Raw genomic sequence first — 20,805 nt, forward strand, 5'->3', positions numbered from 1 at the left:
AAAATTTGTAAGTAGTTTAGTTTTGTTGATCATTTTTATATCTACATGAATATTTCTACAGTTTATGGACTTTTTTAAAGAATCCAGAACATTTTTAGAAATGCGTGTTTATTTTTAGAATTTAGAGCATAATTTTAATAATATAAGATATTTTTAGCGTAATAATATATCAAAGTTTCTGAGCAGTTTTACGTTCATGAATTTATTTCTAATCTTACAATAAAAAAATAAAATCCATAAACAAATCAAGCAGATTATTTTGGGGGAAACGAGCTGAAAAGCCAAAAATAAGAAATTGGAATATCTTTGAGTCATATTGGGCAGTCGGCATGTGCAATCTTACTGTGGGTACGCTCAACTATGTGACGCATCGAGCGTCATATAGGAGATCAAGTAATTAGAGCCGGGCTTAGCATGCAGACTCAAGGGCTACTACATGGGTCGGCTCAAATATGAGAGAAAATGTTATTACTCGCTTATGCCAACAGACATATACTACCTCCATCCTGGTTTATTGGTCTCCATTGTATTTTGTGTCAAATTTTAACCATATATTTAACTAACAAAATGTTCGTGCATGTCAAAAAAATATCATTAAAAACTATGTTCAAATACGAATCCAACCATATAATTTTTGTTGACATGAATGAACATTTTGTTAGCTAAATCTTAGGTCAAAATTTGACATAAATTACAAAGGGGACTAATAAACCAGGACGGAGATAGTACTATTTAGAGTACATGGGCTGGTGGGAATCCAGGAGCGAACGAGCGATGAAGATAACGAGCTCATCTGAGCTCGTGCTCAAAACAACACTTTCGGATGAATAGCACCTGGGGCATTTCCTATTTGGCGCCACAGGTGCCAGTTAACGTGCATTTTATTAACTGGCGCCTGTGGCGTCCGTAAATGGGCCGGCCCATCTAGGGGCTGGTTGACATTTTTTTTTGGAAATTCTGTGAACTTTTTTGAGATTGATGAACTTTTTTGAATATTGATGAACTTTTTCGAAATTTAATGAACATATCTCTTGAAAATGGATGAACTTTTTTATTTATGAACTTTTTTTTCAGTTCCATGAACTTTTTCTAAAAATACATGAGCTTTTTTTCAATTTCTACGAACTTTTTAAAAATTTAATGAACTTATGCTAAATTTAATGATTTTTTTTCAATTTGAATGCACTTTTTTTAAAATTGATGAACTTTTTCAAAATTTATGAACTTTTTTTAAAGATGTCAACGTATTTTTTCAAATGGATGAACTTTTTTCTTTAAATCTGTAAACGTTTCTTCATTTCATATTTTTATTTTCATAAAAAATAAAAACTTGGGGCAGCACGCTAGTGGGCCGGCCCATGCTAGCAGCGCTGCAGGTGTTGGGTCGTTAACGGGCGCCTGCAACGCTGTATAGGAGCTCCCAGCACCTAGTGTCACAAGTCATGAGTCGGAGCCCTCGAACCAAACACGGTGAGAGTAAGTATAATAAGGTCTAGTCAGCAGCCTTATAAGAGTTGTCATGTCATTAAAATCCTACTTGGAGGAGTGAGAAGAGAGGAGAGAGAGTGAAGCAGGCTCTTATTCTACAGCCTGGCTATAGCACATGAATCAAGAAAAAGTAGTATGCATGCAATGCTCCTCCAATATACACATTGTTCATGCAAATATTAAATGCTAACTAGAAACTAGCTAGACTGACTAGAAACTAGCTTGACGGTAGACTTCACACCTACACAATCGAGTGTAGGATCGAGAAGAGGTGTCTAGAGGGGGTGAATAGACTCTTAGCAAGAAAAGTTGTAATTTTTAATTTCTTTAAGTTGAAGTGGAGTTTTGGCATAAGTTTGAACATTCACAATACATATCAAGCAAACATGACAAGAGTATATGAGCAGCGGAAAGTAAATCATGCAAGTTGCAAGAATGTAAAGGGATGGGATTGGAGTGTGCAAACGCAATTGGAGACACAGAGATTTTTGGCGTGGTTCCGATAGGTGGTGCTATCATACATCCACGTTGATGGAGACTTCAACCCACGAAGGGTAACGGTTGCGCGAGTCCACGGGGGGCTCCACCCACGAGGGGTCCACGAAGAAGCAACCTTGTCTATACCACCATGGCCATCGCCCACGAAGGACTTGCCTCACTAGGGTAGATCTTCACAAAGTAGGTGATCTCCTTGCCCGTACAAACTCCTTGGTTCAACTCCACAATCTTGACGGAGGCTCCTAAGTGACACCTAACCAATCTAGGAGACACCACTCTCCAAGAGGTAACAAATGGTGTGTTGATGATGAACTCCTTGCTCTTCTGCTTCAAATGATAGTATTACCAACACTCAGCTCTCTCTCATAGGATAGGATTAGGTGGAAAGATGATTTGAGTGGAAAGCAACTTGGGGAAGGCTAAAGATCAAGATTTATGTGGTTGGAATGAAGTATCTTGACCTCAACACAAGTGTAGGTGGTTCTCTCTCAGAAAATGTATGTTGGAAGTGTAGGCATGTTCTGATGGCTCTCTTCACGAATGAAGAGTGGGTGGAGGGGTATATATAGCCTCCACACAAAATCTAACCGTTACACACAAATCACCAAACTCGGTGGGACCGAATCATACAACTCGGTTAGGCCGATTTAGTTCATAATGTGACCATTAGGGTTTTCGGTGGGACCGACATGTCAACTCGGCGGGACCGATATCATTAGGGTTAGGGCATAACATAATCTCGATGAGACCGATTACACAAACTCGGTGAGACCGATTTTGGTAATAGACTAACTAGAGAGTTGGTCAGGCAATCTCGGTGGGACCGATTCGCTCTCTAGTAGGACCGAAACGTTATGAAAGGGAAACAGAGAGTTTGCATTGCAATCTCGGTGGGACTTATCGTTCATCTCGGTTGGACCGAAACGTTACGAAGGGAAACAAAGAGATTACAATCCCATCTCGGTGAGACCGAGATCCCTATCGGTGGGACCGAAGAGACTAGGGTTTGTGGCAGTGGCTATGTCAAGTGAACTCGGTGGCGCCGGATAGATCAAATTGGTGGGGCCGAGTTTGACTTTTGGTTTGGGATATATTTGGATATGAGAAAGTGGTTGAGGGCTTTGGAGCATATCACTAAGCACTTTGAGCAAGCAAGCCATTAAGCAACACCTCATCCCCTCTTAATAGTATTGGCTTTCCTATGGACTCAATGTCATCTTGGATCACTAAAATGAAAAATGTAGAGTCCCGAGCTTTGAGCTTGAGCCAATCATTTGTCTTCATCATCTTGAAGGGGTCTCACATCCTCTAGTCCATGCCACTCCACTGTTGGACTTATCTGAAATATGCTAAATGAAAGTATTAGTCCAACAAGAGATATGTTGACATTAATTACCAAAATCACCCGGGGAGCACTTGTGCTTTCATCGAGAATTTCTTTATTCGCAACTTTGTTCTTTTGAGTTGGAAAGGCAACGACTTTCGAGTATAAAGAAGTCGTTCCAGGTTATTTTTCCCCTTGTTTGTATCAGAGCTGACCACTGATAATAGGAAAAATGAAACATTTGGTGTGTTTTAATTCATTCTCAATCTTATGAGTATTTTTTATGAAGGCTTTAGGTGAGATGGCATATCTTTATAGCCAACAGCTGGCTATACTATTAACCATGCTCCGAAGTTAGACTTGGCCGTGTGAAAGTGCAATCTTGCTCTTAAAGATTATTTTTGATATTGATGACAAATTTACATATAGGGGACTAACCATGTTTGCTAAGTATATACACAGGTTGTTAGTTCTCTGGTTTTTCTAATATGCATCATGATCACATCATATGAGATATTACTCAAGCAAATTATCAATGAGGAAAGGAGCAAACAAAGATGAAGCATTGTGCTCTTTTATATTTCTTGAGTAATAGGAATCCCGCACTATTAAGAGGGGATCCGAGGTATAGGTTCAAGACTTGCTCATACTTTGTCTCACAAGAACTTTTCACAAAGGACCAAATAAATCCCTAGCAAAACGCCTTGGCCAAAATCTACTACTGTTTCTCTACACAAACTCTTTCTCGGATCATCCGGACGGAGCCCCAGATCATCCGGGCTAAGCCCGGATCGTCCGGACATTAATCCGAATCATCCGGGTAATGTACTCCCTCCATCACAGAACCATGATGATTGAAGCCGGATCGTCCGGATCGTCCGGGCTGTGCCCGGATCGTCCAGATCCTATCCCGGATCATCCAGGTAATCTTGCCCCTGTTTTCATAGAACCTTGGTGGATGTAGCCGGATCATCCGGCTAGTCATCCATATCATCCGGGCTCCTCGCAGCTCTTCTACTGCCACTTACATCCGGGCCCTCTGCCAGATCATCCGGGCTCCTCGCAGCTCTTCTACTGCCACTTACATCCGGGCCCTCTGCCAGATCATCCGGGCCTTGAGCCAGATCATCCGGATGGTCTTCCGGATCATCCGGGCAGGTCAATCTCTGTCTAAAACGGCTCTAATTTTCTTGTTGTATAAATAGTCTCGTACCTCTTCGAGATAAGGGGAACACTTCACTCAAACACACCTCAAGAACACCAGTGCTCCCTCTCCCTTGCTCACACACTAAATCTTAGATCCCAGTTTGATTCTTGTGAGTTTCAAAGAGTTGTTCCAATCAAAAGAAAGATCTTTCCCCTCTCCTTCTTGTGACCGAAGCAAATCGTGAGTTGAGCAAGTTTTGAGCTTTTCCCTTTGGATATTGTTACTCTTGGAGGTTGGAGACTCCTAGGCGGTAGGAGTCTTTTGGAGAGGAATCGACCTTTGTGATTACCCCCGGATAAGTTTGTGAGGGTTTGGAGACCACCCCAAGGTCTACCACTAGTGGTTGAGAAACGCCTCCGTGGTGTTGTCTCAAAGGGAGAATAGGGTGAGCCTTCGTGGCGTTGGTGTGCCTTCGTGGTAACATCCACCTATCTAACAGTGACGTAGCTTACCTCCGAGGAAGTGAACATCGGCATACATCCTCGTCTCCTGGAGTTGCGGTTATTCCTAACCCTAACTCTCTACTTGTGGTTACTTGTCTCTTAGCACTTACTTATATCATATTGTGGTTGCTTACTTACATACTTGTGTTACTTGCATAGCACTTAGTACTACTCTTACAATTGTTAGGCTCACTTTCATATTCCGCATTATTGCCTAAAATTGCTAAGTCATAATTAAAATTTTATAATTGTACCTATTCACCCCCCCTCTAGGTCCATCTCGATCCTTTCAATTGGTATCAGAGCCTCGTGCTCTATTCTTGTGGCTTAACCGCCCTAGAGCGAGATGAACCCTGATGGGACTCCCCTTGTTGTAGATCCGAAGGATAAATGCGAGGCTTCTTCTGAAGTCAAGACCTTTACTTCTGAGGATCTGGAACGGGCCCTTGCTAAGAAAAAGGAGGAGCATGATGCTTCTCTTGAGGCCTTGGTCCAAATGAGGATAGCCACGCTGTCCACGGTGCTTGCACCACTTTCGGGTGGTGCGGCTTCGAGGCCAACTGTGCCTACTCCGTCACTTGGTCAACAACCTCCTAGCAATGAACACTCCAGTGTTCCCTGGCTTTATGCAAGACCCCAAGTTGAGAAACCGAAATATAACCCTCAAGGGAAACCTCCTTTACTTGATGCCACTTCTGATTTTGCCTTGTGGAGAGTTGCTAAGCAGGATCATCTTCGATATGGAAATGATGAGATGCTGGAGATCTTGGAGTATGGTTACCATGTGGTTGATCCAAAGATTCCTACACCAAGAGAAATTTATGACAAGAATCTCAATGACACTGCAACCATGTGTATAAGGAGAGGTATGGTTGAAAAGCAAAGGAGACCTTTCATACACATCACAAGTGCCAAGGAACTATGGGAAAGTATTATAAGATCCAAGACCGGTACCTCCACCCTCCGGAGTGCTCAACATGAAATTGCCAAGGGGCAATTGCAAAACTTTTGTATGGAGAAAGGTGAAACTCCCAATCAACTCCTTGAGCGTCTCATGACTCTCACCGCAGATATCGAGTCGTGTGAGTGTGACAAGACACAAGATGGATTCAACATGACTAAGCAATTCCTTGTGGACAAGTTGCTCCATGCTCTTGCTCCATATCACCATCAAATGGTATGGACATAAGACAACACCATGCCTTCAAGGAAATGACTACAGATGACATCATATCCACTTTCCAACTATTTGAAGAGTCAAAGGCAAATGCTACAAAACATCTTGCCATGCATGGTACTCCATCGTCAAAGATCAATCTTGCATTGAAGGCTAAGCATGTATGTGAAGATGAGCAAAGTGAAGAAGAAGAAGATGATGATGATGATGATGAAGAAGATGGTGATGAGGTTGAATCCGATGAGGGCCCTTCATATGAAGACATGGCTCTCTTTGTCAAGAAGTTTAGCGCGGGAAAATTCAAGGGAAGATTTCAAAAGAAGAAAGTAAGAAAATGCTACAACTGTGAAGAAACCAACCACTTCTCCAACGAGTGCCCTTATGAGAAGAGAGAAGACAAACCAAGGTTTCCCAAGACCTTTCCCAAGAAGAAGTTGCCAAATCCTTTGAACTCCAAGCTCAAGAAGAGAGACGGGAAAGCAATGGTTGCTCAAGAAGAATCCGATACGGATGATGTTAGTGGTGTTGCCGGAGTTGCTCAAGATTCTCAAAACACATTGAGGCTAGTCAACAAAAGTGGTGATGTTGTCACCTACAACTATGAAGGACTACAAGGGCAACGCTCACAAGTGCCTCACGGCGAAGGCCGTGGTAGAAGATGGAGAGGACCAACACTCTCCTGACAAGGTCAAGGTAACCCCACGATCAAACCCTCCTCTTTTCACTCCTCCTACTTCTAGTGATGAGTATCTTGATGCGGAGGATAGTTATGAGGATGATGATATAAATGATCCTATGCTTGCTAAACTAAATAAGTTCATGTGCTCCCTTAAAGGAAAGAAGATCTCTATGTTTTGTATGCTTATGGAGATGGTGAGTAAGCACACCATCTCCATTAAGGAACTCGAAACCCTCGTCACCGAGGAAAAGGAAAAATATGAAATCCTTGAGCGGAAAGTCCAATATGAGGAAGCACGAAATGATGAACTATGCTTAAAAATTGGTGCTAACATTGATGTTCACACTAAACATATTGCCTCCTTGAAAAAGGCTATTGACTCTTGCGAAGAGTTGATGAATGATAAAAGTAAGTTTGAGAAGTCAAATGCTTCTCTCTCTAAGGATTGTGAGCTCCTATCCGTGTCCCTAAAGACCAAGGAAGAAGAGCTCACCTTCTTACAAAGAGTTTTGAGACACTCAAGCTTACTTATCTTGAAACTCTAGCCAAGGCTTACTCTTCTCCTATTATCAATGTTGATGCTTGTACTACTAACTCTAGTAGTGATCTGGCATCTATTCTTGAGGAGAATCACTTTCTCAAAGCTCAAATCGAGAAAGGGCTCATGACATGTTATCAAGGGCAAAAGAACCTTAATGAGGTATTGGGCCAACACAATGAGGTGTTTGCCCAAGAGGGACTCGGGTTTGACCCGAGCACAAGCAAGAAGAAGACATCCTCTCAAAAGTGCACCACCCCTCTAAAAGAAACTTTTGTACGAGAAGGGCACAAGGAGAAAGGTAAGGTTGTTAGTGGGAAGGCCACAAGGGGCATGCCCACTCTCAACAAGCCAAAAGAGTTCATGCCTCCGTCCTATGTTCTTCGTAAGACTAAGGATGGATAAGTTTATGCAAAATTTGTTGGTCCTCGAAATGCATTTTGGTTTTATGCTATTTGGTTCCCTAAGACCCTTGTGACTAACTTGAGAGGTCCCATTGCAAAATGGGTGCCTCTAACCAAGTAATAATTGTGTGTAGGTTGCCTTCTCCGGTGGAGTAAAATGGGTGATTGATAGTGGATGTACCAATCATATGAACGGAGATAGCAAATTGCTCTACAATTTCATGGAAGCTATTCGACCATTTATGAGAATTATGTTTGGTGGAGGATCAAAAGTACAGGTACTCGGTTTGGGTAAGGTGGCTATCACAAATGACATGTCATGCTTGTCCAATCCCTTAAATATCATTTGATTTCTGTTCGCCAATTGGCTTCTGTTGGTTATGATACACTATTTGGACTAACGGATGTGAAAGTCTTTAAGAGAGATACTCTCGAAGTGGCCTATGTTGGAGAGTTGGATGGCAACCTTTACACGGTTGATTTATCGAAAGAGAGCACATTCCATGCAACCTGTCTAATGGCCAAGGCCGACAAGGGGTGGCTATGGCATCGCCGGCTAGCCCATGTCGGCATGAGAAATCTTCAAGATCTCTTAAAGGGAAATCACATCCTTGGACTAGCAAATGTCTCTTTTGAGAAAGATCGTGTGTCTAGTGCATGCATAGTCGGGAAGCAACATCAATCAAAGCACCCACCCAAGAATATTGTGTCTACTTCAAGGCCTTTGGAGCTCCTTCATGTGGATCTTTTTGGGCCTCCTTCATGGGATAGTCTTGGTGGGAAAAAGTATGGACTTGTCATTGTGGATGATTACTCAAGATACACATGGGTGTTTTTCCTCAAGTCCAAAGACGAGATGAAGATCACCTTCATTGATTTTGCCAAGCAAGCACAACGTAAGTTTGACAAAGAAATCATGGCAATAAGAAGTGATAATGGTTCTGAGTTCAAGAATTACACCTTGGAAGGATTTCTTAGTGATGAAGGGATTGAACATCAATATTCCGCACCTTACACCCCTCAACAAAATGGTGTTGCAGAAAGGTAGAATCATACACTTGTGGAGATGGCAAGGTCCATGTTGGATGAATTCAAGTCTCCACACAGTTTTGGGCCGAGGCTATCAACACCGCATGTCATGCATCGAATCGACTCTTCCTCCGCAGAATATTGGAAAAGACTCCATATGAGATCCTAACCGGGAACAAGCCAAATGTCAAGTACTTTCATGTATTTGGGTGTAAATGTTTCATCCTCAACAAAAAGGAACAATTAGGAAAATTTCAATCCAAAACAACTGAGGGTATATTTGTTGGCTATGGATCAAACTCTCATGCCTATAGAGTCTACAACAAATCCAATGGATGTGTCGTAGAAACTTGTGACGTGGTGTTTGATGAGTTTAATGGCTCCCATGGGGAGCAAGTTGATCTAAGTGATGTAGGTGAAGAAGATTCGTCTCAAGATATCTTGACCATGGGTGTTGGTGCACTTCTCCCAATGGAACAAGAACCTCATGATGATGAAGAAGAAGATGGAAGCCTCACACATCATCAAACAACTTCAACACCCATACCACCACAAGCCCCTATTACTCAACCAATGCCCATAGTCCAAGTACAAGATGATGATCAAGTTCCTCTTCATGATAATCATCAAGAACAAGATCATCCTCAAGGGCAAGTACAAGAAGGTGCAATCATTGACAATGAACCTCAACAAATGCAAGAAGAAGAAGAAGATTTTCCACCACACATTCATGATCCATATGTTGAGGATGTGGATGATGGACATGAAGTTTGAACCCCGCGAAACCTTAACCTCCATCATGCCTCGAGTGGCCGGTCATGTTGATGTCGATAAGATCCTCACCGGCATATCGGAAGGTAGAGTTACTCGTAAACAATTGACAAACTTTTGTGCTCACTTCCCTTTTGTGTCTAGTTTTGAGCCTCTCAAGGTACAAGATGGGTTGATAGACAACGATTGGCTCATTGCTATGCAAGAAGAGTTGAATAGTTTTGAGCGCAATCAAGTGTGGTCATTAGTCAAGAGGCAAACTACGGAACATAACGTCATTGGAACAAAGTGGATTTTCAAGAACAAGCAAGATGAGAATGGTGTAATCATCTGCAACAAGGCAAGGTTAGTGGCACAAGGGTACTCACAAGTTGAAGGTTTGGACTTTTGGTGAGACCTTTGCCCCCGTCGCCCGTCTTGAATCCATTCGCATCTTACTTGCTTATGCTGCTTTCAATGGCTTTACATTACATCAAATGGATGTGAAGAGTGCTTTCCTTAACGACCCTCTACAAGAAGAAGTATATGTATCACAACCACATGGGTTCGTTGACCCCGATCACAAAGACTATGTGTATAAACTTCATAAGGCTTTGTATGGCCTCAAACAAGCACCTCATGCTTGGTATGATCATCTTAAGAAGTTTTTACTCGATGATGGCTTTGTGAGAGGGGTGATCGATCCCACTCTTTTTACTAAGAGGGACGAAGGTGATTTGATCTTATGCCAAATCTATGTAGATGATATCATTTTTGGTTCTCCTAACATTCATTTATGCAAGAAATTTGCGGCATCAATGACCAAGAATTTTGAAATGTCACTCAATGCGGATTTGAAGTTCTTCCTCAGATTTCAAATTCAACAATTTCAAGAAGGAATTTTCTTGTCTCAAGCAAAATACCTCAAGGATATCCTAGCAAAATTTGGCATGACTGAGGCTAGCCCATGTAAGACACCCATGCCAACCAAAATTGTACTCACTGAAGACTCAAACGGTATCCCCTTTGACCCATCTAAATACCGCTCTATGATTGGTTCATTACTTTATCTTTGTGCATCTAGACCAGACATCATGTTTAGTGTATGCATGTGTGCTAGATTTCAAGCTTCCCCTAGGGAAATCCATCATAAGGCGGTTAAGCATATTCTTAGATACCTTGTTCACACCCCAAAGTTGGGTCTATGGTACCCCAAGGATGCTAAGTTTGATCTCATTGGGTACACGGATGCAGATTGGGCTGGAGACAAAGTGGATCGTAAGTCCACCTCCGGTGCATGTCAATTTCTTGGACGCTCCTTGGTAAGTTGGTCCTCGAAGAAGCAAAATTGTGTTGCCCTCTCCACCGCCAAAGCTGAATATATTGTAACTGCCAGTTGTGCAACTCAGTTACTATGGATGAGGCAAACTTTGAAGGATTACGGTATCACCTATAGACATGTGCCTCTTCTATGTGATAATGAAAGTGCCATTAATATTGCTGAGAACCCCAAAGATCATACTCGCACCAAGCACATTGACATTAGGTACCACTTCTTGAGAGATCATGTGGAGAAGGGTGATATTGACATTGCTCATGTTGGCACAGATACGCAACTTGCAGATATTTTCACCAAGCCATTGGATGAAGCAAGGTTTTGTCAACTTAGGCGTGAACTTGGTATCTTGGAGCTTGACAACATTATGTGAAATCTAGTACTCATTCATGCATGAACATCCTGTCTTGTCTTGATGTAGCCATATATTTAGGGGGAGAATTTCAATCCATGAATCTTCTCTTTCCTATGTAATGCGTAAATAAAACCAACACTCTCAAAGTCACTATGACATGTTTTTGTGTCTGATACGTCCATTTTGCATCATGCTTTTATATCGATATTTATTGCATTATGGGCTGTTATTTCACATTATGTCACAATACTTATGGCTATTCTCTCTTATTTTACAAGGTTTATAAGGAGGGAGAATGCCGGCAGCTGGAATTCTGGGCTGGAAAAGGAGCAAATATTAGAGACCTATTCTGCACAACCCCAAAAGTCCTGAAACTCCACGAAATACCTTATAATAAATAATGAAAAATCCTCGCCAAAGGTGAAGACCAGGGGGCCCACACCCTTGCCACGAGGGTGGGGGGCGCCCCCCTACCTCGTGGGCCCCCTGGTGGCTCTCCGATGACCATCTTCTCCTATATGAAGTCTTTCGTCGAGAAAAAAAATAAGAAGCAACCTTTCGGGACGAAACTCCGCCGCCACGAGGCGGAACCTTGGCGGATCCAATCTAGAGCTTCGGCAGAGCTGTTCTGCCGGGGAAACTTCCCTCCCGGAGGGGGAAATCATCGCCATCGTCATCACCAACGCTCCTCTCATCAGGAGAGGGCAATCTCCATCAACATCTTCATCAGCACCATCTCATCTCAAAACCCTAGTTCATCTCTTGTATCCAATTCTTGTCTCCAAGTCCGGGATTGGTGCTAGTAGGTTGCTAGTAGTGTTAATTACTCCTTGTAGTTGATGCTAGTTGGTTTAATTGGTGGAAGATCATATGTTCAGATCCTTTATGCATATTATTACCCCTCTGATTATGAACATGAATATGCTTTGTGAGTAGTTACGTTTGTTCCTGAGGACAAGGGAGAAGTCTTGCTATTAGTAGTCATGTGAATCTGGTATTCGTTCGATATTTTGATGAGATGTATGTTGTCTAGCCTCTAGTGGTGTTATGTGAACGTCGACTACATGATACTTCACCATTATTTGGGCCTAGAGGAAGGCATTGGGAAGTAATAAGTAGATGATGGGTTGCTAGAGTGACAAAATCTTAAACCCTAGTTTATGCATTGCTTCGTAAGGGGCTGATTTGGATCCATATGTTTCATGCTATGGTTAGGTTTACCTTAATACTTTTGTTTTAGTTGCGGATGCTTGCAATAGAGGTTAATCATAAGTGGGATGCTTGTTCAAGTAAGAACAGCACCCAAACACCGGTCCACCCACATGTCAAATTATCAAAGTACCGAACGCGAATCATATGAACGTGATGAAAACTAGCTTGACGATATTCCCATGTGTCCTCGGGGGCGCTTTTTCTTATATAAGAGTTTGTCCAGGCTTGTCCTTTGCTACAAAAAGGATTGGGCCACCTTGCTGCACTTTATTTACTTTTGTTACTTGTTGCTCGTTACAAATTATCTCATCACAAAACTATCTGTTACCACTTATTTCAGTACTTGCAGAGAATACCTTGCTGAAAACCGTTTATCATTTCCTTCTGCTCCTCGTTGGGTTCGACACTCTTACTTATCGAAAGGACTAAGATAGATCCCCTATACTTGTGGGTCATCAAGACTCTTTTCTGGCGCCGTTGCCGGGGAGTGAAGCGCCTTTGGTAGGTGGAATTTGGTAAGGAAAAATTTATATAGTGTGCTGAAATTTATTGTCACTTGTTACTATGGAAAGTAATCCTCTGAGGGGCTTGTTCGGGGTATCTTCACCACGACCAGTAGAGCAAAGAGTTGCTCCTCAACCTACTGAACCTATTGAAGATGAAATTCCTTATGAGTATCCTTCGGGTATGATAGAAAGACTGCTAGCTAATCCTTTTACAGGAGATGGAACAAAGCATCCTGATGAACACCTAATATATGTGGATGAAGTTTGTGGATTATTTAAGCTTGCAGGTATACCCAATGATGTTGCTAAGAAGAAGGTATTCCCTTTATCTTTGAAGGGAGACACATTAATATGGTATAGGCTATGTGATGATACGAGATCATGGAACTATAGAAGATTGAAATTGGAATTTCATCAAAAGTATTACCCTATGCATCTTGTTCATCGTGTTCGCAATTATATATATAATTTTTGGCCTCGCGAAGGAGAAAGCATCGCTCAAGCTTGGGGGAGGCTTAAATCAATGTTATATTCATGCCCCAATCATGAGCTCTCAAGAGAAATGATTATTCAAAATTTTTATGCTCGGCTTTCTGAAAACAATCGCACCATGCTCGATACTTCTTGTGTTGGCTCTTTTATGATGAAGACTATTGGATTTAGATGGGATTTATTGGATAGAATTAAACGCAACTCTGAAGATTGGGATCTCGACAAAGGTAAGGAGTCAGGTATGACACCTAAGTTTGATTGTGTTAAATCTTTTCTTTTATGGATACTGATATTTTCCGTAAGTTTAGCACTAAATATGGAGTTGATTCTGAGATAGTAGCTTCTTTCTGTGAATCTTTTGCTACTTATGTTGATCTCCCTAAGGAGAAGTGGTTTAAACATCATCCTCCCATAGAAGTAAAAGTAGCTGCACCTATTAAAGTTGAAGAAAAGACTGTCACTTATAATGATCCTATTGTTCCTACTTGTTATGTTGAGAAACCACCTTTCCCTATTAGGATAAAGGATCATGCTAAAGCTTCAACTGTGGTTCGTAAAAGCAATATTAAAACACATACACCTCCTGAGCAAGTTAAAGTAGAACCTAATATTGCTATTGTTAAAGATCTCTTGTCTAATAATATAGATGGGCATGTTATTTACTTCTGTAATCAAACTGCTAGAATTGCTAAACCCCACGATACAGATAAACCTAGACCTGTGGTAGGCATGCCTGTTATTTCTGTTAAAATAGGAGATCATTGTTACTTCTGAGAATGATATGTTTATGAATGAAAGAAGGGAAATAGATGAAGTATTCTTTAAACAGGAACCTATGCTGAAACACAATTTGCGTGTTGAAATCCTAGGGGATTCCCCTCCACCTAAGGGTGATTCCGTGTTTGAGCTTAAACCGTTGCCTGATAATCTTAAATATGCTTATATTGATGAAAAGAAGATATATCCTGTTATTATTAGTGCTAACCTTTCAAAGCATGAGGAAGAAAGATTATTGAAAACTCTGAAGAAGCACCTTGCTGCTATTGGATATACTCTTGATGATCTTAAGGGCATTAGTCCCACTCTATGTCAACATAAAATAAATTTGGAAGCAGATGCCAAACCAGTTCGTGATCCTCAACGACGTCTGAATCCTAAAATGAAAGAAGTGGTAAGAAAAGAAATACTAAAGCTTCTGGAGGCAGGTATAATTTATCCCGTTGCTGATAGTCAGTGGGTAAGTCATGTTCATTGTGTCCCTAAGAAGGGAGGTATTACTGTTGTTCCTAATGATAAAGATGAATTGATTCCACAAAGAATTATTACAGGTTATAGGATGGTAATTGATTTCCGCAAATTAAATAAGGCTACTAAGAAAGATCATTATCCCTTACCTTTTATCGATCAAATGCTAGAAAGATTATGCAAACATACACATTACTGCTTTCTAGATGGTTATTCTGGTTTCTCTCAAATACCTGTGTCGGCTAAAGATCAATCAAAGACTACTTTTACATGCCCTTTTGGTACTTTTGCTTATAGACGTATGCCTTTTGGTTTATGTAATGCACCTGCTACCTTTCAAAGATGCATGATGGCTATATTCTCTGACTTTTGTGAAAAGATTTGTGAGGTTTTCATGGACAACTTTTCAGTCTATGGATCTTCTTTTGATGATTGCTTGAGCAATCTTGATCGAGTTTTGCAGAGATGTGAAGAAACTAATCTTGTCTTGAATTGGGAAAAGTGCCACTTTATGGTTAATGAGGGTATTGTCTTGGGGCATAAAGTTTCTGAAAGAGGTATTGAAGTTGATAAAGCCAAGGTTGATGCCATTGAAAAGATGCCATGTCCCAAGGACATCAAAGGTATAAGAAGTTTCCTTGGTCACGCCGAATTTTATAGGAGGTTCATTAAGGACTTCTCAAAAATTTCTCGGCCTCTGACTAATTTATTACAAAAAGATATACCATTTGTCTTTGATGATGATTGTGTAGAAGCATTTGAAATACTTAAGAAAGCATTAGTCTCTGCACCTATTGTTCAGCCACCTGATTGGAATTTACCCTTTGAAATTATGATGCTAGCAATTATGTTGTAGGTGCTGTTCTAGGGCAAAGAGTTGATAAGAAATTAAATGTTATCCATTATGCTAGCAAGACTCTAGACAATGCTCAAAGAAATTATGCTACTACTGAAAAGAACTTTTAGCAGTTGTATTTGCTTGTGATAAGTTCAGACCTTATATTGTTGATTCTAAAGTAACTATCCACACTGATCATGCTGCTATTAAATATCTTATGGAGAAGAAAGACGCTAAACCTAGACTTATTAGATGGGTTCTCTTGCTACAAGAATTTGATTTGCATATTGTTGATAGAAAAGGAGCCGAGAACCCCGTTGCAGACAACTTATCTAGGTTAGAGAATGTTCTTGATGACCCACTACCTATTGATGATAGCTTTCCTGATGAACAATTAAATGTCATAAGTACTTCTCGTAGTACCCCTTGGTATGCTGATTATGCTAATTACATAGTTGCTAAATTTATACCACCTAGCTTCACATACCAACAAAAGAAAAAGTTCTTCTATGATTTGAGACATTACTTTTGGGATGACCCTCATCTTTATAAAGAAGGAGTAGATGGTGTTATTAGACATTGTGTACCTGAGCATGAACAGGAACAGATCCTACGCAAGTGCCACTGAGGGAGTCCTGGATTAGGGGGTATCCGGACAGCCGGATTATATCCTTTGGCCGGACTGTTGGACTATGAACATACAAGATTGAAGACTTCGTCCCGTGTTCGGATGGGACTCTACTTGGCGTGGAAGGCAAGCTAGGCAATACAGATATGTATATCTCCTCCTTTGTAACCGACCTTGTGTAACCCTAGCCCCCTCCGGTGTCTATATAAACCGGAGGGTTTTAGTCCATAGGACAACATACAATCATACCATAGGCTAGCTTCTAGGGTTTAGCCTCTCCGATCTCGTGGTAGATCTACTCTTGTACTACTCATATTATCAAGAATAATCAAGCAGGACGTAGGGTTTTACCTCCATCAAGAGGGCCCGAACCTGGGTAAAACACCGTGTCCCCTGCCTCCTGTTACCATCCACCTTAGACGCACAGTTCGGGACCCCCTACCCGAGATCCGCTGGTTTTGACACCGACATTGGTGCTTTCATTGAGAGTTCCACTGTGCCGTCGCCATAAGGAAGGATGCCTCGTCTCGTTGTTAAAAACAACATTACTGCCGGGGAGCCCTGGCTGTCGGCCAAACTCTCCGGCTTGGCAGTTTCGTCATGCCCGCCCGTTCGGCCGCTGCACCGACGATGACCTCTCGGGTCATCAAAAACAGCCTCCACGTCGGCTCGGAATTCGCCGAGCAGATGGATCCAATGGAGCTCTCTTCCCTAAACAAGCTCTTGGATCGTATCGCCGCCTTGGGAGTCGCTACAGACTATGATCGGATTGGGATTAAACCCGATCAAAGGGAGATTAACTCTCCACCGGTCACCCATCATATTGCGGTGGTGGAGGAACAATGCGGCGATTCTTCCTCTATCTTGAGGACTAACTATGTACGGATTCCTGAGCTCTCCGAGCCGGATACCCTTTTACGGGAGGACATCACCCAAGCCCTGAACCTAGAATCAGGCAGCAGGCCAGACTTATCGGGCAACACTCCGGAATCCGAACTTCCAAGATTGGAAACTCCTCGGCCCCTGGGTCTCAGATCGGGTAGGGGTTCGGACTCAAATCCACCCACCCACCCAGACATAAACGATCTTTCCCACATCAGGCAAGAGCCCCATGAAACAATACATCATTATTGGGCCATATTCCTCCTTGTGATGAACAAGGTTAAGGACTGTCGTGAGGAAGACGCAGTCTCATTTTTCTGCAATAATTGCACAGACAAGGGAATCCTTAACGCCTTAAGTCACCATGACATATCACGCTTCGCTAACTTGGCGTCCATAGTACGAAAGTATTGTGTGATGGAAAGCGCCTGGAAAACCGAAATGAAATTTTGGGATAATCCGGCTCGAAATATACACCCAGTCTGAAGTAAAAGGGTGCACTATCATAAGACACCCGAGTTAGTTACAAAGAAACAAAAACCCTCTACAAGGCATGGAACTGTATTGGAGGGATGGCTTAACGGACCATACGAACACACAGCCTTAGAGCATGTTGGATACTCCGGCAGGTGGCCAAAAGTGGTGAGGATCTTCTCATGCCAAATGCCATAGAGCACCATCCCGTGGATAACAATACGGTATTAACAGTCTTTGAAACCTTCGCATCAAATAATAGGCGCAAGCAAACACTCCGCAGCCTCGCCGAAATCTGCCATGTGGCAGCAATAAATCCATGGAGTGACATGGCTATTACTTTCAATGCCAGTGAAGAACCTAAATTCTGAACAGCCCGAGCACCAGCTGCACTGGTCCTCAGTCCAATTGTGGACGTCTTTTGACTCACCAAAGTACTCATGGACGGTGGCAGTGGATTGAACCTCATCTATGAGGAAACTCTTCAAAAAATGGAAATAGACTGGAACCGCATTGAGCAAAGCAGCACAACCTTCAGAGGAATCATCCCCAGTCGGGAAGCACGCTGTGCTGGGAAAATCACACTAGATGTGGTATTCGGCACGCTGGAGAACTATAGGTCCGAAGAAATTACATTCCAAGTGGCCCCGTTCAGTAGTGGATACCACGCCCTTTTAGGACGGGAGGCGTTCACGATCTTCCAAGCTATACCCCATTATGGGTACATGAAGCTCAAAATGTCCGGGTCCAGCGGAATCATCACCCTCGCTAGTGATCCGGACACAGCACTCCGCGCCGAAAACAAAACAGCCGCATTGGCCCTCGAGGCATTATCCGAAGCCCTTTCGGCCGAGGAATTAACCGCGCTACGCTCCACAGTGGATAGGGACGACGTGATACTTGACAAGAGATCCAAGTCCACCTCTTTTAAACCAGCGGATGAAATAGTCAAATTCCAAGTCCACCCAACGGACCCTACAAAAACAGTCTCCATCGGGGCACAGTTAAACCCCGTCGTGGACGCCGCACTACGAGAATTCCTGCGCGAGAATTGGGACATATTCGCCTGGCACCCCTCAGACATGCCAGGAATCCCACGCGGGCTGGCCGAGCACATCCTTAATATCCTAAAGGGATTCAAGCCGGTCAAGCAGGCTCTTCGGCGTTTCTCTGAACCTAAGAGACAGGCTATGGGAGAGGAACTAGCCAAGTTATTGGAGGCCGGATTCATTAGAGAAATAAAACACCCGGACTGGCTAGCAAACCTGGTGATGGTACCAAAGAAGGACAAATCCTGGCGCCTATGTGTCAATTTCAAGGACCTCAACAAGGCTTGCCCAAAGGATCCCTCCCCCCCCCCCCCCCCCCCCCCCCCCCCCCCCGCATTGATCAAATTATCGATGCTACCGCAGGACACGAGTCATTGTGTTTCCTCGACGCATACTCCGGCTACCACCAAATCAAGATGGCGGAGTCCGACCAAGCCGCAACGGCATTTATCACACCATACGGCCCCTTCTGTTTCAACACAATGCCTTTTGGGCTAAAAAACGCCGGGGCAACATATCAGCGCATGATTCAGACATGTCTGGAGAAACAGATCGACAAAACAGTAGAGGCATACGTAGATGATGTGGTCGTCAAAACCAAACACGTCGACTCTCTAATAGACGACTTGAGGCTCACATTCGACAACCTCCGAACATACGACATCAAGCTCAATCAGGAAAAATGCATTTTTGGCGTACCAGCCGGAAAGCTCCTAGGCTTCATTGTCTCCAGTAGAGGAATTGAAGCCAATCCGGCCAAAATCCGAGCTTTGTCATAGTTGGCTACCCCAACAGGCCTCAAACAAATCCAGAAATTAACTGGATGTGTGGCGGCTCTAAGCCGCTTTATCTCCCGCTTAGGAGAAAAGGCATTACCCCTTTATCGCCTCCTTCGGCGCACCGAACACTTCGAGTGGACGGACGCTGCCACAACCGGATTGGAAGAAATAAAAGCCATACTGGCAACCAACCCAATCCTGGCCGCGCCAAACATTGGCGAACCAATGCTGTTATACATTGCGGTAACTCATCAGGTTGTAAGCGCAGTGCTCGTCGTCGAACGAGAAGCGGACGGACATAAATTCCCTCTTCAAAAGCCGGTATATTATGTATCCACTGTCCTCACTCCATGCAAATCATGGTACCCACATTATCAAAAGATAGCCTATGCGGTATTCATGGCATCCCGGAAGCTGCGACACTACTTTCAAGAGTGTTCGATTACAGTAGCCTCGGAAGTGCCACTTAATGATATTATAAACAACCGCGACGCCACGGGCCGGATTGCCAAATGGGCCATTGAGATCCTCCCGTTCGACATAACATACAAACCACGGCGAGCCATTAAATTGAAAGTATTGGACGACTTTGTCGCCGAATGGACGGAAGCCGAACTCCCTAAAGAGTATGGCGCATACTCCAATTGGATCATGCACTTCGACGGCTCCAAAATGTTGGCTGGTCTGGGGGCTGGCGTCGTCCTGACGTCCCCAACCGGAGATATAGTTCAATACGTACTGCAGATACTGTATACAGACTCCAACAACGCAGCCGAATACGAAGCCCTGCTACATGGTCTTCAGATGGCAGTTTCCATGGGCATTCAACGCCTGGAGGTGCGTGGGGATTCGAACCTTGCAATATCCCAAATAAATGGAGACTTCGATGCCAAGGATCCAAAGATGGCGGCCTATCGAAACGCCGTCCTAAAGATGTCAGCTCGGTTCGAGGGGCTCGAATTTCACCATGTGGCTCGGGAAAACAATCAAGCGGCGGATATCCTCGCCCGCATCGGCGCAAAACGCGATGCGGTCCCCCCCAACATCTTTTTGGAGAGGCTGTTTAAGCCATCCGTAGTATGGGAAGGGGACACCGGTAACAATAGTCCGAACCCGGCCAAAATGCCCGATACCGAACACTCTGACATAATCGGAGGCTCTGCCACCGAAATAACACCTTCAGCCCACGTCATAATGGCCGTCATTGCCCCGTGGACAGAACCATTCTTGGCCTACCTAACTAGGCAGGAACTTCCCGAGGATCAAAATGAGGCACGCTGCATAGTGCGGCGATCTAAAGCCTACAGGGTCCATGAAGGGGAGCTGTATAAAAAAAGCACTACTGGAGTCCTTCAAAGGTGCATCTCCGAAGAGGAAGGGCGGAAGCTTTTGGCAGAAATCCGTGCCGGACTCGGCGGCCACCACGCTGCAGCCCGTGCCCTTGTAAGCAAGGCCTTCCGTATAGGTTTTTA

The sequence above is a fragment of the Triticum urartu genome, chromosome 3 (genome assembly GCF_003073215.2).
Source record: "Triticum urartu cultivar G1812 chromosome 3, Tu2.1, whole genome shotgun sequence".
Taxonomy (NCBI): Eukaryota; Viridiplantae; Streptophyta; class Magnoliopsida; order Poales; family Poaceae; genus Triticum; species Triticum urartu.